This window comes from Antechinus flavipes, chromosome 6, assembly GCF_016432865.1.
Source record: "Antechinus flavipes isolate AdamAnt ecotype Samford, QLD, Australia chromosome 6, AdamAnt_v2, whole genome shotgun sequence".
NCBI classification, from domain to species: Eukaryota; Metazoa; Chordata; class Mammalia; order Dasyuromorphia; family Dasyuridae; genus Antechinus; species Antechinus flavipes.
The window spans coordinates 206,019,196-206,034,883 of NC_067403.1; the positions used below are offsets into that span (position 1 = coordinate 206,019,196).

General features: G+C 42.0%; 1 protein-coding gene across 6 annotated transcripts in view; it reads left to right on the top strand.

Annotated features, from left to right (window-relative positions):
• The window catches only part of PLEKHA7 (pleckstrin homology domain containing A7), a 203,416-nt gene that overhangs the window by 84,331 nt on the left and 103,397 nt on the right, over window positions 1–15,688 (top strand). The window lies entirely within an intron of this gene.

Here is a 15,688-nt window from a genome sequence, read left to right on the forward strand (position 1 = left end):
ACCCATTGGCACCCAAGGTGTGATTGGTACCTTAGGTAAAAAAGAATATTTAAAATAGATTTAAAAAAATTTAAAGCAGCAACTTTCCTTTTAGTTGCTGTGTAGCTATATTCTGGTTGTAGGTTCTTAGCATGGCCATCAAAGGAGTCAATCAGTCAATACATTTTTATTGAGCACCTACTGTGTCCAGGAACTGTGCTAAGTGGAGGTCCCAGTATTAGAGCAATCCTGTGGAGTCCCAACAAAGGATAATCTATAAACTTCTCTTTCTGAAGCTGCTAGTTTAAAAATCAGGATTTTATTGCACAGTATATGATCTTTTGTTGTGTTAGATGCTGACCCTCTGTTCTTTTTCATTCAAGCTTTCTTTCTGGAGTTCCTCTCCTATCAGGGCTATTTCTAGTGCCAGGGACTCTGGCACTTGGCACACCCTGGAATCTGTAGGGATATAACTGGTAAAAGCTGAATCCAGAATGCTCCTAGTCAAAGGGATTTGTGGTGAGCAGTGACTTGGAGTTAGGAGGACCTCTTACTCTTATAGTTGTATACACAGCAGTTTCTCTGAGCCTTAGGACTGAACTAGAGGATCTCTGAACTCTCTGTGTTCTAAAGCTACCTCCCACCCCTCCTTTGTCCCCTCTCCCCCATGTTGATCCTCAGAGAGACTGTAGGGAAACATCAAATTCTTCTAGGATGTTGTCAGAAAGAAAAGCTCTCGCCATGTTTCATGCCAAAGAGATCTTCTAGTAGGTTCTTGCCTTTGCTCAGTGAGCCTTTGTTATCAAGGATGGTTCTCCTTAGGCTTGGGAAGAGCCTCTTTGAAATCTGCCTGCTTGGTGTTTGGCTTGGCAGGCTCCGGGAAGAGGTAGTGGGGTGTGTTCCCTTGGACTGATTGCTCATCCTGAAATGATCTGCCTCCAAACTCATGAGAGCTGGGGTTGAATCTGGGGCACTGCAGTTCAGATGACCCGTTGGGTACCAAGGAGGCTTCCTTTGGTCCCTCTGTGGTGTTTCTGTCACCTACTTTGCTACTGGGTAATTCAGTTCAGCAGAAAGTTAGTGAGAATGTGTACTGCATGCAGGGTGAGCGCCGAGGGGGCTCCCCAGATCAGTAGCTCATCTGGTTCTTGCCTTAAAAGATCTTACATATGGGACAGCACCCTAAAACTTTGCCACAGATAAAAATGATGCAAACTGGAGTTCGAAAAGTACGAGGATTGTAAGTTCTGAGCTCTCCACGAGGGAGGGATCCATCTGTGTCTGATCATGGGAATTAGGGAGGCAAGTTCTTCCTTGGTCTAAGGTTGTATTCCTTTCGTCAAACCTATCTTGGAAACCCAGGGCTGGACGCTTTATTTCAACCAATTTTAGAAACTAGGAGCCAGACAGTTAGAAGGCCAATGCAGTGCTGTTCCCTCCTGTGCCCTATTCCTCATTCCTAATCCCTGCTCTGGCTAGCTGATAATTAAGTTGTTAACTGCTCCTTTCCCCACTCCTGGCCCCATTATGATGGAGTGAATTAACAGATAGTTACTACCTCTGAGGAGCTGCTGATCCCTGGGAGAAGAGTTAGAATAAACCAATTCACAATGTAGCTCCCTGTCCTCTGGAAGTCCACATTCTAAAGGTCCTCAAAACTGAGAAAAGTTATATCATTTATTTCCATTGATACTTAATAACTACATTAATTGAATTGTGGTCATAAAAAGTTTGTATTTACTCAGATGGTTTTTGCCTGTTGTGCTGTGCCTTGAAGGCCACACAATTTTGGAAATATTGGGGGGGGGGGACCATCTTCTATCTCTGAGTCTTGAGTCTGAACAGCCTTTTTCTTTTTAAAAACAAACATCTTTTTGTTTTGTTAACTATTTCCCAATTACATTAAAAAATACAGCTTTTAAAATGTTGAGTTCCAAATTCTCTTCCTATCTTCTGCCCCTTATTTATATCTTAAAAAGGCAAGCAGTATGATACTGATCATATATGTGAAGTCATGCAGAACATATTACCACGTTAGTCATATTGCAAAAGAAAATACATCAAGAAAAGTAAAGAAACTGAAAAAAGTATTCAGTTCTCTCTCTGGAGGTGGATAGCATTTTTCATCATGAGTTCTTTGGGATTGTCTTGTATCATTCATTGTATTGCTGGGAAGAGCTAAGTCATTCACAGTTGATCATCTTACGGTGTTGCTGATACTGTGTACAATGTTCTGGTTGTGCTCATTTCATTTTGCATCAATTCATATAAGACTAAACAGTCTTTCTTGCAATCTGACTATAGTGGCTTCATCTAGCAGACAGTTGACAAAAGGCAGTGATGTTAGCTTTGGTGGGAAGTGGAATCTGAAAAATGTTGACCATTCCTCAGTTCTTTCTCGTCTGACTGGGTGGGCTGAGGAAGAGCACTGCTCCCTGCCTCAGTTTCCCTTTCCATAATGGCAATCCTAAAGTTTTCCTCCTACTTTCCAAGAATGCCATATTCATGAAAGAAATAGAGTCAAGCAACTGACAAGTATTTGTCAATCACTTACTAATTGGCAGGTATCCATGCTAAGTGTGGAGGACACAGAGATAAAAATGAAATTATCCCTGCCTTCAAAGAGTTTCCATTCTGACAAGAGGAAACAATGTACACACATGTGAGTGTACAGACAATTTCTGCAAGGTGATTTGGGGAGGGAAACCACCATTTGGTTTGGATCAGGAGAGACTTCATGGAGAAGGTGGAGTTCAGCTGAGCTCTGAAAGAGAAGTACCTTCCAAGCCTAGGGAACCCCCTCACTTAGGCAAAGAGGAAGAAATAGAAGTTAGGAAGCCCGGTGTGAAGAATAGCAAGGGGGCGGCTCTGGCTAGAGCAGAGGTCAGAGGGAGGAAAGTACAGGTAACATTGCTGGAAAGGGAGAAGGGAAGTCAAGTTATGAAGGGCTTTACGGGCCCCCAGAGGAATCTGGGTCTGAATTTGAAATAGCGCTAGTTTGTCCCTGGGAAGGAGTTCAGGTGGCCGCAATGGAGATGGTAGAAACGGAACTGAAAATGTTAGGGCTGGAAGGATTATCCAGTTCAACCTCACTTTTACAGATGAGGAAACTGAGGTCCCGAAGACTTAAGACTCTTCCCCGGCCATTAGTAGCGTGGAGATTGAAACCCCCGGCTCCTGCTCCCGAGCGCGTATCCTTTTCACCTCCCAGTCCTCCTGGGTCTGTGACTCAGAGCAGGAACTCGGCCAAAAACCGGCTAGGAGAGGGAGGAGGGGGCATGGTGAGGCGGAGGAGGAATGAATGAGCGGGAAGGAGGGTTTGGATCGCGGCAGGAGGCGGTAGCTCGGAAACTGAAACAGAGGAGCCGGGAGGGAGGGGGAGAGACCGGAGCAGTTCAGGTGCCCTGCCCGCTGCTGGCCACGGCGGAACCAGAGCGGCTCGGGGGGAGCCGGGACGGAAGCGGAGGATCTGCTGTCCACCTGGAACTGGCATTGTTGGTTCGGGGTGGTGCCCCGGGCGCGGGAACGAGCAGGACCCCGACGATGGAGCCCGAGCCGAGAGTGAGTCCCAGCTGTCCCGCCTGTCCCTCTTCTCCCCTTCAGCAGCCAAGCTCTGGGGGAAAAGCTGAGTAGGAACCGGGTGGGAGAAATCCCTGCTGGGAGGGAGGACAGAAGCGTGGGGTCACTGCTGTGGTGGCAGCTCCTCTCTAAAAAGCCCCAGGTTAGTGGGGAAAAGGTCATCCTCCTGATCAGCCTGACTTACCTGGGGGCAGGTGAGATCAGAGCAGAAAACTCTCTGGGGTTTTGTTTTCTCTTTCGGTTCTTTGGGGCTCGATCCTGAGGAGCGAGAGTCTGAAAGTTGAAAGTGTGCTTAGAGTAAGGAATTCTGGCCCAGGAGGGACTTGGGGAGGAGAGGCTTGGATCCGGGCGCTCCTTGGACACTGGGCAGCAGAGGCCGGAGGAAAGGGTCCAGGCTTCAGAGCCGGGCCCTGGAGGCTGTTTCCTTTGGGTCTGACCACACCTCTTCTCTGGCGACTTCTGTTTTCTCCTCTGTGAAACGAGGGGCTTCCACTTAATGGACCTGTAAGGGCCTTTCAAGGTTCAAATCTGTGTCAGAGCTGGAAGACAATGGCACTTAGTCCGATCCTTTCCAAAAAAAAGTTTGTCTTAGATGAGTGGAATCATTTCAGATCTGTCCCACTCTCTGTTGACCCCATTTGGGATTTTCTTGGCAAAAGTACCGGACAGGTTTGCCATTTCCTTCTCTAGCTCTTCCACAGATAAGAAACTGAAGCAGTGTTAAGTGACTTGCCCAGGATCACACAGCTAGTGTCTGAAGGTATATTTGAACTCAGGTCTTCCTGATAGACCTAGCTCTATCTACTGCATCACCTGGCTGCTCTACATTAGAATTGTGGAAGGTCTAGAAACAGGGGCTCCCAGTTTCAACAAACTTGTGATGGGGATATAGAAACTTTGTTCATCCAGAAAAAGGATTGTTGGGACTAAATGTGGATCACAACATAGAATTTTTACCTTTGTTGTTGTTGTTTGCTTGCTTTTTCTCTCTCTCATTTTTTCCCTTTTTGATCTGATTTTTCTTGTGTAGCATGATAAATGTGGAAGTATGTTTAGAAGAATTGCACACGTTTAACATATATTGGATTACTTGCTTTCTAGGGGAGGAGATGGGGAGAAAAATGGACATGGTTTGCAAGGGTAAATGTTAAACTATCTTTGCATATATTTTGAAAATAAAAGGCTATTATTTTAAAAAGAGGGGCCTTTTACCCACACATGAGGATCTTTTTGAGGCGCATATTAGCTTAATTTTAAAATATAATCTGTTTTACTGTTTTTTAAATTTATTTTATTATATTTGAATTTATTTTGGCCAATATTTCTCAATTACATTTTAGTGTGGTTTAGGGGCACTTGGAAATGTTGCCCGCTGCTGACATGTTTGACACCTCTGTTCTGCAACATTAAACAGGTGGATGACACTTGATGTTTTCTGAGGATGAGAAGTTTCCCCTGATACTTTTTAAGGTTCTGGAAGACAGTGACTCTGGCTCTTCATTGTATTGCCTCTCACAAATGTATTATAGTGGAAAGAGCTCTGGATGTAAGGACAAAGAGTTCAATCCCAGTTCTGCTACTCAATACATCTGTGACCTTGAGGAAGTCACTTAATCCTGTTGGAGCCTCAGTTTCCTCACTTGTAAAATAAATGAAGTGATCAGATTAGATCAGGAATTCTTAATTGGTGAATTTCAAAAGGTTATTGAATTTGGATAAGAAAAAATTACATTCTTATTCTAAAATGATCAGTTTCCATTGTAATCCTGTGTATTTTATTTTCTGCATATAAAATAGTATTCTGAGAAACATTCCATTGGGTTCCCCAAACTGCTTAGAGAATTTATGATGCAAAAAAAGAAACCCCTCCCCAGATTAGCTGACGGACTTCTTGGGGTCTCTTTTAATTCTAAAATCTTGTTTCTTAAGGGTGTTGGTCACCACTGTTCAAGAGCTAATTTTTGGTAGCCCTGCCTCTTCAGTAACGATGCTTTGCAAATGTTAAAAGTGATGATGTTGGTTTCAGGTTGATTTTACCTTATATAGACCCTTGGCTGAGTTCTTAGACATGTAAATAAGAGCTTAATTTTATGATGTCATAATCCAGAAGAAAATTATTCTTTTGGTTCTGGGGCTATTATACATAACTTTGTATTTGGGAACAGTTTTATAGTTAGAATCTCAATTCCATAAATATCTAACAAAATCAATACTAGGGAGTTGATTTTTTTTTTATGCTGCACCTTTTATGAGCACTGGTCTTGGAATCTGAGGTCTGTGTTCATATCCTGACACAGATCTTGAACATATCACTTTAAGTGTCTGAGTCTCAATTTCCCTATCTGTAAAATGGAGATTGTAATAGTTGAACTTTGTACCCTGCAGAGCTGGTTGGTCCAAAAGCCTTTTGCCAACCTTAAATGCTATTGAAATCTGAGGTGTTGGTGTTATTTTATCAGTATATGAACTTGGCTTAAAAATCATTTCCTCCAGAATTCCTGGGTTGGCCAAACAACAATGGAAAGGTCAAGGCTAATTGGACAGAACTCAGATGGACAGGACAATTAGGAAGAGGGTTAAAGGAGTAGAAATCAGGATTTGAAAAAAAAAGTGAAGCCCTCTCTTAGAGTGATGTGTGAGAATATCTAAATGTTTTCAGAGCTGATGTGTGTGTGTGTGTATGTATGTGTATATATATATATATATATATATATAGTTTTCAATATTAACCCTTGAAAAACCTTGTATTCCAATTTTTTCTCCCTCCCTTCCCCCCACCCGCCCCTTAGACATCAGACAATCCAGTATAAGTTAAACATGTGTATTTCTTCTAAATATATTTCCACATTTATCTTGTTACACAAGAAAAATCAGATCAAAAAGAAAAAAAAATGTGAAAGGGGAAAAAAAGCAAGTAAACAACAAAAAAAGGGAAAATACTATGTTGTGATCCACACTCAGCCCCCACAGTCTCTTCTCTGGGTGCAGATGGCTCTCTCTATCACAAGACCATTGGAACTGGTCTGAATCACCTTGCTGTTGAAAAGAATCACGTCCTGGCTCTCTTCAATGATGAGATGAACCAAATCAGTTCCATTTGTTCAATAATGAATAGAACCAGCTACACCCAGTGAAAGAACTCTGGGAAATGAGTGTGAACCACTACATAGCATTTCCAAACCTCTGTTTTTGTCCGCCTGCATTTTTGATTTCCTTCTCAGGTTAATTTTACATTATTTCAAAGTCCGATTCTTCTTGTGCAGCAAAATAACTGTTAGGACATGTATACTTATATTGTATTTAACTTATACTTTAACATATTTAACATGTATTGGTCTACCTGCCATCTGGGGGGAAGGAGGGGAAAAGTTGGAACAGAAGGTTTTGCAAGGATCAATGCTGAAAAATTACCCATGCATATAACTTGTAAATAAAAAGCTATAATTAAAATAAAGAAAGAAAGAAAAGAGCCATGTCCATCACAGTTGATCATCACGTAATCTTGTTGCTGTGGACAATGTTCTCTTGATTCTACTCACTTCATTTGGCATCAGTTCATTTAGGTCTCTCCAGGCCTCTCTGAAATCATCTTACTGGTCATTTCTTATAGAACAGCAATATTCCATTAACTTCATATACCATTCTCCAACTGATGGGCAGCCACTCAGTTTCCAAGTTCCTTGTCACCATAAAAGGGTTGCTACAAACATTTTTAGTGCTGATATATTTAATGGATTGTTAAGTACAGGTTGTGTATTGTTTTTAATTATACTAACGAGGATGGAAGAGTTTGGCAGACTCCCTTCACCCTGGGGTTTTCGAGGTTTCAGTTCTTTAACCTAGTTTATCACCTGAAAGAGTATCTGTGTATGACTTGCCAAAATGGCTTTTGGATGCCCATCCAATTGAATAAACATTTATTAGGCTCCTACTATTCACAGTGAGGTCTCCAGGCAAAATGGGTCTTGTAACTAAGGCTCTTTGTGAATGTAAAATTGCTTCTCTCAGCCTTATTAAGCTGGGGAGAATCTGCATCATGGTCTCATCCATCCACACTTGGACAGCCCTAATCTTAGCAATTTTTTTTCTGACCTCAAGCCTAAATTGGTCTTTTTGAGACTTCTACTCATTGTTTCTGGTTCTGTTATTTGGGACTAAGACTAATCCTTTCTCCATGGACAACTTTCACTGACTGTTCTTCTCCTCAGATTAAATATGTCCTTCACCTGTCCCTCAAAGTCCTTCACTGTGCTGGTTGCCTTCCTATGGACATTGTCCAACTTACTAATATCCTTTTTAAGCTATGGTGCCCATAAATGAACACAGTACTCCAGATGGCGAGTAATAAGGACAAAACACGTGAAGCTATCACCTCTTTGTACCTATAGTCCATGCCTTTTAATCCAACCCAAAGTTGCATTAGTGATTTTTAGTTAGCAAATCAACTTACTGAGACTCACTGAGCTTGAAGTCTGTTAAAAGCCCCACATCTCTTTTTTTTTTTTTTTTTTTTTTTTTAAACATCTGCTATCTGAGCATCTCCCTCTCATTTTGTGCTCTGGAAGTTGATTTTTTGTACTCAAGTGTAAAACTTAACATTGATTCCCTGTTGAATTTTTTATTTAATTTAGCTTTTGGTTCTCATCTGTCAAGAGTCTTTTGCATGCAGATTCTGTTATCTTATGTGTTAATTCTCTATTCTGCCTTTGTGTTATATGCAAATTTGATGAGCATATCATCTGTACTTTTATCTAAGTCATCAGTAAGAATGTTAAACAGCACAGGGTCAAGCAAAGATCCTTGAGGGTATTCCCCTAGAGACCTCCTGCCTCATTAACAGCTATTTCTCTTGACCTTCCAACCAGATCTGAATCTACCTGGTTATATTATCATCTCATATCTTTTCATCCTTTCCATAAAAATGTTATGAGATTCTTTATCAAAAGTTTGGCCAAAACTGGTTTAGTAATCCTGTCAGAAAAAGAAAAAAGGGCAGTCTGGCATTGATCTGTTTTTGATGAAACCATGATAACTTTACGGACTCTCTGCTTCTTTTTCTTAGATTTTCATCAACTATTTTTATTTAATGACCCATTCTAGAATTTTTGGTATCTTCTTACCTCCTAATTAGCCATTTTCTTCTGTCATCTTCATCGTAATGGTTTTTCTCCTTCGAAGAGAAATCAGAAGCAAGAGAAAAGGAGGAGGCAGGCAGAGTAGTAGTGAGGAGAACTGGCTAGAAGGCTTCATATCCAGGTGAGAGGGGAGGAGAGTTTTTGTACTAGGCTGGTGCCTTGGCAATGGGTATCACCTCTAAGCTATTAACCAATCCTTGTCACCTTGAATGGAATGTAGGTAATTGAACAGTCTAATTGAACAGCCTACTTTCTCTCTGTTGTCATTTGTCATCATTCACCCTTAGTAAAGGTCTTATCCCTTCCTTTGATTCTCCCCCTTTCCCCAGTAGAGATTGTTTAAAAATCCCACTTTTTTTTTTTTTTTTTTTTTTTTTTTTTGTCAATCAATTCCCTTCAGTAGCCTCAGATCATATTAGCATTCTTGTTTACAGGACCATACCACACTCGGATATTCATCCTGTCACCTGGCCATCTCCAATATGATTTGGTTGGTGACTTCCTTTTGCATCGACAATGGTCTCTTCAGACAAATGCCAATTTGTGGAAAGAAGTTAATCTTGAACAAGACAAAATGATTGAAGTGATCATAGGATCATAGACTTAGAAGTGAAAGGGATTTTGGAGATCACCTAGTCTACTTCCTTAATAATACTGATGAGAAAATGGAGGCCCAAAGGGGTTCAGTGACAAGCCCCAAATCATGCAAGTAGTCAGTGATGGAGATAGCTTTTGGACTGACGTTCATTTGGCTTCAGAGCCAATCATGAGAGACCACCCAGTTGAGAACTCCTCCCTTCCCCTAATTTTACAAGTGAGAAAAGTGACCTAGATTTGCAAGTCATAGGCCAAGCCATACCTAGAACCCACTTTTTTTGATTCCTAATTCAAGATTTTTTTCTGATACACTTGTCTTGAATTCTTCCTTGGTGAGGGTTAAGTGGCATAGGAAGGTCTCCATGTTTCCTGTAAAATTCACTTGCTCCTTGGAGCAATTTTCTTCTTGCTTTGTGCTGAAGATTATAAAAACAAAACTTTTGCATTATATTCCTGAATTATATTCTTGGAATTTACATGTTTAGCATTCCTCCTCTGGAATGTCATGACACTGGAATGTGGAAAGGGACCCCAGAATCCATCTGATCCCACTGGAATCTGTAGCTTGCATCTGAGCATCCATCCAATCCAAGCTTGGAGACCACTGAGAGGGAAGGCCCTGTTTCCAAAGGTAGCCCATGTTTCTCTGGGAGAAATCTGACTCTTAAATAGCTTCTCCCACCAGAAATCTAAATCTTCCTGAGAAAGCCATTTGCTAACTGATTTTCTCAGGAGGTTTATGGTCTCCTAAGGAAATTGAAAAGCAACATCCTAATGTCTGTTCTAAACGCGGCTTTGGGATCAATGATTAAGCTTTTTACATTCAAACTCATTTACAAATGAGACAGGAATTTGCAGTTACCAGCAAGAGGTGGTTCAGGCTTAACAAAGTTCAGTGGTTTATGATGCTGGAGAAGGGCAATTAAGAATTCTGAAGGGTATCCTAAGGCTGGCTGCTAGAGCTTGATGCATGTCTTTTTTTTTTTTTTTTTAAAGTTGATTCTTCTTATTTTTTTTTTTAAGCAGCCTGAGGCTGAATGAGAACAAAGTGTTGATGGACACATTTTCCCCTCCAAATCTCAGAGGAGCATTGCTATAGTCTCCTAGTTAACACTGTTTTTTGCCCTTCAGAAAGAAAGCTTTGTTTGACTGGATTCAAGTTATTTTGAGACCTCTGGAGAGTATTTTTGTAAAGATTACTATAATATGTAACGGAGCCTTTTGATTTCATTTAGGAAAAAGGCAAATGAGTCCCTGGCCTGACAGTATTAGCCCTTTTCCCTCTCCTTTTCACCTTTTGTCTCTCTCCACCCCTCCCTCCTTTTCTTTTCCCTTTCCCCTTCTCTCTCTATCCCCTGCTGCTGCCCACTATTCAGAATCTCCTCCCAGAAAAGGTTCTTTGTCACCTATGAGCTTATTCAGTCGATGCCTCTGGAACTACCCTTTAATGTGACAGGGATTGGATGATTGCTTGATGGGGATGACTTCTAACAGATATTCAGAGCATCTCCATTCCCAAGGCCCCCAGCCTAGCATAGGCCCCCATCACTTCTCACCTCATCGTGTCAGCCTCCTAGCTGGTCTCCTCTTCTCTACTTTACCCTCCTCCTCGCTTCAAGCCATCTTTCATACCTGCCATATGCATTCTCATGTGTAGATCTGTCCGGGTCACTGCTTTGTTTAGATAAACCTTGAATATTTCTCAACTGTCTACTATTAAATACAGCCCAAGCTTCTTGGTCCAACATTCAAAGCGACTTCTACTTCATTTTATGTTCTCTTACAATAAACTTTGCCCCCCCCCCCACTTCTTCCTCACCATGAACTGAAAGAGTCATTTCCCCAATCTGGCTCATTTTCTTCCTTTCTCCACTCACTCTATCTCTGTGTTTGGAATAGACTTGAATTTACCCTCTTCCCTCAACCCTGGTCTCTGTTAACAAGCTACCCAATGTCCAAGGCTCAGCTCAAATGCCACCTCCTCCATGAGGTCTTCTATGACTCCCCTCTGCCCTCCCACTCTTCCAGGTGCTTCCCCTGGGTTGATTTTGATACCGTGCCTGGCACAGAGTGGGTGCTTGATAAATGCTTCCCCCTTCCTCATTCTCATTCCACCTTCTATGTCTCCCATGCACTTAGATCCTGTATTAGAACCCTGTTTGTTTATACCACATTATCTTCCTGGCTAGACTGAGCTCTTGAAAGAAAGGACTCAGTCTTACTCATCACGGCATCCCCAGTGGAATGGAAGCAGTGACAGGTGGAAATGGGAGGTTTGAGTTTTGCTGCCTTTTAGGAGTTGCATCGTTTCATTCCTGGTTTGACAAGGGAGAGCCGCAAACCCTTGTGAGTTTTTTTCTCTTTTCTAAAGGAGGGAGAACTCTTACTCTCCACCTGGCTTAAAGCCTGACTCTCCTGGCCAAGGAAGAGGGTGGCGGCACAGGTTCCGAAACAGGTATTTCGGCAGATGTGTCTGTGCTTGTTCATCGTGTCCCGAGACAGACTCATTGGGTATGTTCACTCTTAATATCAGGGAATAGAACAGGCTGGAGCATCTCGAGGGGGCCCTGGGCTGACATAGGGGAGTACTTATATATAGACAAGATTAAAATGATACTGCTTAGAAGTGTTTATGATAATACAGTGCAGTGGAAAGAATGATCCCAGAAAGCCAGGAGACCCAGGGTTGAGTCCCGACTTTGCCATGAACTAACACTGTGACCTCAGGTTAGTCATTTGTTTTCCTCCCCAGACATTCTCCGACCCCTGTTTTAATTCTAGATTTCTAGGAATCTACGTCTGTGCTTTCAGCCGAGCTTTAACTAGAAATTCTGGTGTTTGGAGAAAAAAAAATTCAGTTGAGAAGAGGGGAAGAGTGAGAATGAGACTTAGAAGCTCAAGAGCCGAGAATCTATGGGACTGAAAACCTGTGATATCCAGTAGCTTCTTACTTTAATTATTTTTAATTAATTATTCTTGCTAATGCAGCGCTCATCTTAATTGTTCCTACCTGCTGAAGGAGTAGAATTTCTATTAGCACCCTGTAAATAATTTGGCAACTTGGGTCAAAGCCCCAGTTGCCCTGCCCTTGTTAGGGCTCAGTATTGCTTTTGGCTAAGAGTGAGTTTGTGGATAACTTAGTATTGGGTAGCCGTATAACTGGCCTTTTTACAGAGGTGAGGTCGGGTACTTGCCATCCAACTTTGCCAAATGATTAGATGACCTTCTCTTAACCCATTTCTTCCAGTGTCGCGTTTAACTATGTTGGAGAGCAAGACCCACTCTGAAGCCAGCTTATACAAACTAAAAGGTCCACTGATACTAGACCTAAGCCGGTCTGAGCTAGTGGATGCCAGTAATTGCTGCTTGTGATTATATGGTATTTATTAAGTGCCCTCTGGGGATCGCACACTTTGTCCAAAAAAGAAATTGAACCCATCTGCCACTGTGTGTCACCTTAAAGTGCAGCCACAGTAGCAATATCTGTGGGCTCCAAGGCTCCTCCTTTGAGGGCATCCTGATGGAGAAGATATCAATGTCTTTAATGTCCATGGAAGCCCACCAGGGGCAGTGCATTTCCCTAACTGGGTCCAGGGGACTTAGAACCTTGTGGCTTTTGTGGAGGGAAAAAGGATTGGCTCCCCCAAGTAATAAAGGCAGAGCTGGCCCGAGGTCTTATTAAACTGGGTGGTAGCCCGGACTACCTTGGATTAAGAGAGGTGTCCAAATTACTATATCTGGAATGAACGATACATCCCAAGGGCACCCATAAATATTCACTTAGTGTGAGACACTGATGTCCCAAGGATTGGGCAGTGTGCAGTGGAAAGGACGTTGGCTTTGGAGTTCAAATCCCCCATTATTTTAGACAAGGCAACCTCTCTGCTCTTCAAATGAAGGGGGTTGAGAGGACCTCGATGGTCATGTCTGGCTCTGAGTCCTGGATAGGGAGCCGAGTGCCTGGGAAGCTTTTTTTAAAGCAGGAATCTCAAACAGCTCTCCTCATGCATTCTCCAGACACCCATTCTGAGAAGCCGCGGCTTCTTCCTGCCAGCCAGATACCAGGATTTGTTTCGTTTCTTGCTTTATGTCCAGCCCAGAGAGCTGGGAAATGAAACTCCACGGTGGTGGCTTTGCGTGTTCCACAACTGACTTGTTAGGACCTGAGCTTCTCCACATTAATTAGCTCCTTCCCAATCCACAGATCTTCCGAGGGGAGGGGGTGTCCGCATGAAGGACCAGGGGAGGCTTGGAGCTTAGCAAGCTTTGAAGACCTGGGCTTGTCTTTGTTGTAAATCTCTCTGCAAATTTAATGAACTGCGGTACGATGGAGTCCTGAGGTATCCAACTCAGACCACAGACAAAACTACAACCACAGAGTGGCTCAGACCAGATTAAACGGAATTGGGAAACATTTAACAAAATAAATAAAAATGCAATAAAACATAGATGATGTTAATTTGTGGCTTTCTAAGTCAAGAGGAATTGATTTCTACTTGGGTTTGAGATCACTGGTATTGTTGAAAGGGCCCTGGATCTGGTGTCTGAAGATTCCAATTGCCTCATCTGGAAAAATATAGGAATAAGAATGGGTACTATTTATATCATGAGGTTATTGGGAGGAAAGTGCCTTGAAATCCCCACAGCATTACAGAAATGTCAACTACGATTGTTATTCTAAGTGGGATCCCGTGAGAATGTCTTCCCAGGGAAGGTACCACCCTCAGGTTATGGCAGAACAATAATAACAGTGATAATGAAGCAGCCCTCATCTCTTTAGAGTTTTACAGTTTACTTAGTACTTCATCATAAACCCTCGAGGGAGAGAATGCAGAGATTATTATCCCATTTTCCAGATGAGTGCCCCCAAGTCCTAAGTCAGGGGTAAAGTGACTTATTCGTTTTCCCACGTTTTGGGTCAGCAAAAGTGGTTGAGTCCAGACTTGAATTCAGCTCCATTGGTTCCATCTTAGTGGTCTTTACATGATACCTCAGGATTTTTATTTATTTTTTATTTATTTACTTGAGATCCAAGGGCAGGATTCAAATTCTAACTGCTTTTTCACTTCATCTCGAATGCTGGATTGACATCTTAGGTCTCAGTTTTCTCATCTCTAAAATGGATGAGTTAGACTAAAAGGCCTCCAACTATGGAGCTATTGTCTCTGGGACTGTTGGTGAGAAAAACAAAAACTCTTTTAAGGTGAACTTAGCTCAAAAAAAAAAGAGGGGGAGTATTTCCCAACCTTGGGACCTCCCACATCCTGTACCTACTCTGAGACTTCTGTTCTCTCCTGATCCCCACTCCCTATGTCTAACTGCATTCCAACCATTAATAAACGTGACTATTTGTACCAGAAAAAAAGGCCGGTGATTGTATTTGGCAGCATCTGCTCTGGGCTACTGCTCCCTTGGGTACCTGTACTTTCACCTTTTATCTTTGCCATGGGATTGAAATTATCCTGGTGGTAGGTGGAGATACACTCCCCATATTGAGATTTAAGAAATAGAAGCATTCTTCTTGTTCTTCTTTTCAAAGAGGACCCTAATATCAGGGAGAGGGTGCCATGACATGCAAGTGAATTGGATTTAAAGGAGAGAGACTATTGCAAGATCACCTGCCTCAGTTTCTCCTCCAGAGCCATCTGAGTCCAGTGGCCAGAGAGAGAGCAAGACAATTGGAGGTGGCCCTGGATGAAATGGGAGACCTTGACCTTTTTAATAATTTTTAGAATTTTATTTCTTTTAATTTTATTATCATCATTTTTTACAATTATCAAAGATTATAATGTAGAGAGAGTTTTATCATCTGATACTTCCCTGGATCAGACATAAGGTCCCGTCCTTATTCTTTCTGTTTAAGTTTTAAATATTAATTGAGACTGGGTAGCTGGGTGGTGCAGTGGATAGAGCACCACACCTGGAATCAGGAATACCGGAGTTTTAATCTGGCCTCAGATACTTCCTGGCTGTGGAAAGTCACTTAATCTTGTTTGCCTTGATTTACTCATCTATAAAATGAAGGAAATGGCCAACCATTCCAGTATCTTTGCCAAGATAGAGTCATGAAGAGTCAACAAAGGAATTATTGATACCATTTTTTTCTTCCATGACATCATTCTTTTCTTCCTTCTTCTCCTCTTCTTCTTCCTCCTCCTCCTGACTTCAGGGCTGGTGCTCTATCTACTGTACCACCCAGCTGTCCCAACATCATTGTTTTTTAAAAACTCCTGTGTACCACAGAGACCTCCTATGTTTGAAAAGGAGAGCAGGGTTAGTATATAGTATTCTGTGCCCATATTTCCCCTTCATTTATGCAAAGGAAAAAAAAATGGACTTCATCTTGATATGTCTTTGCTTTTTTAGATCATGTTTTTTGAAAATAACTCTATGAGGTT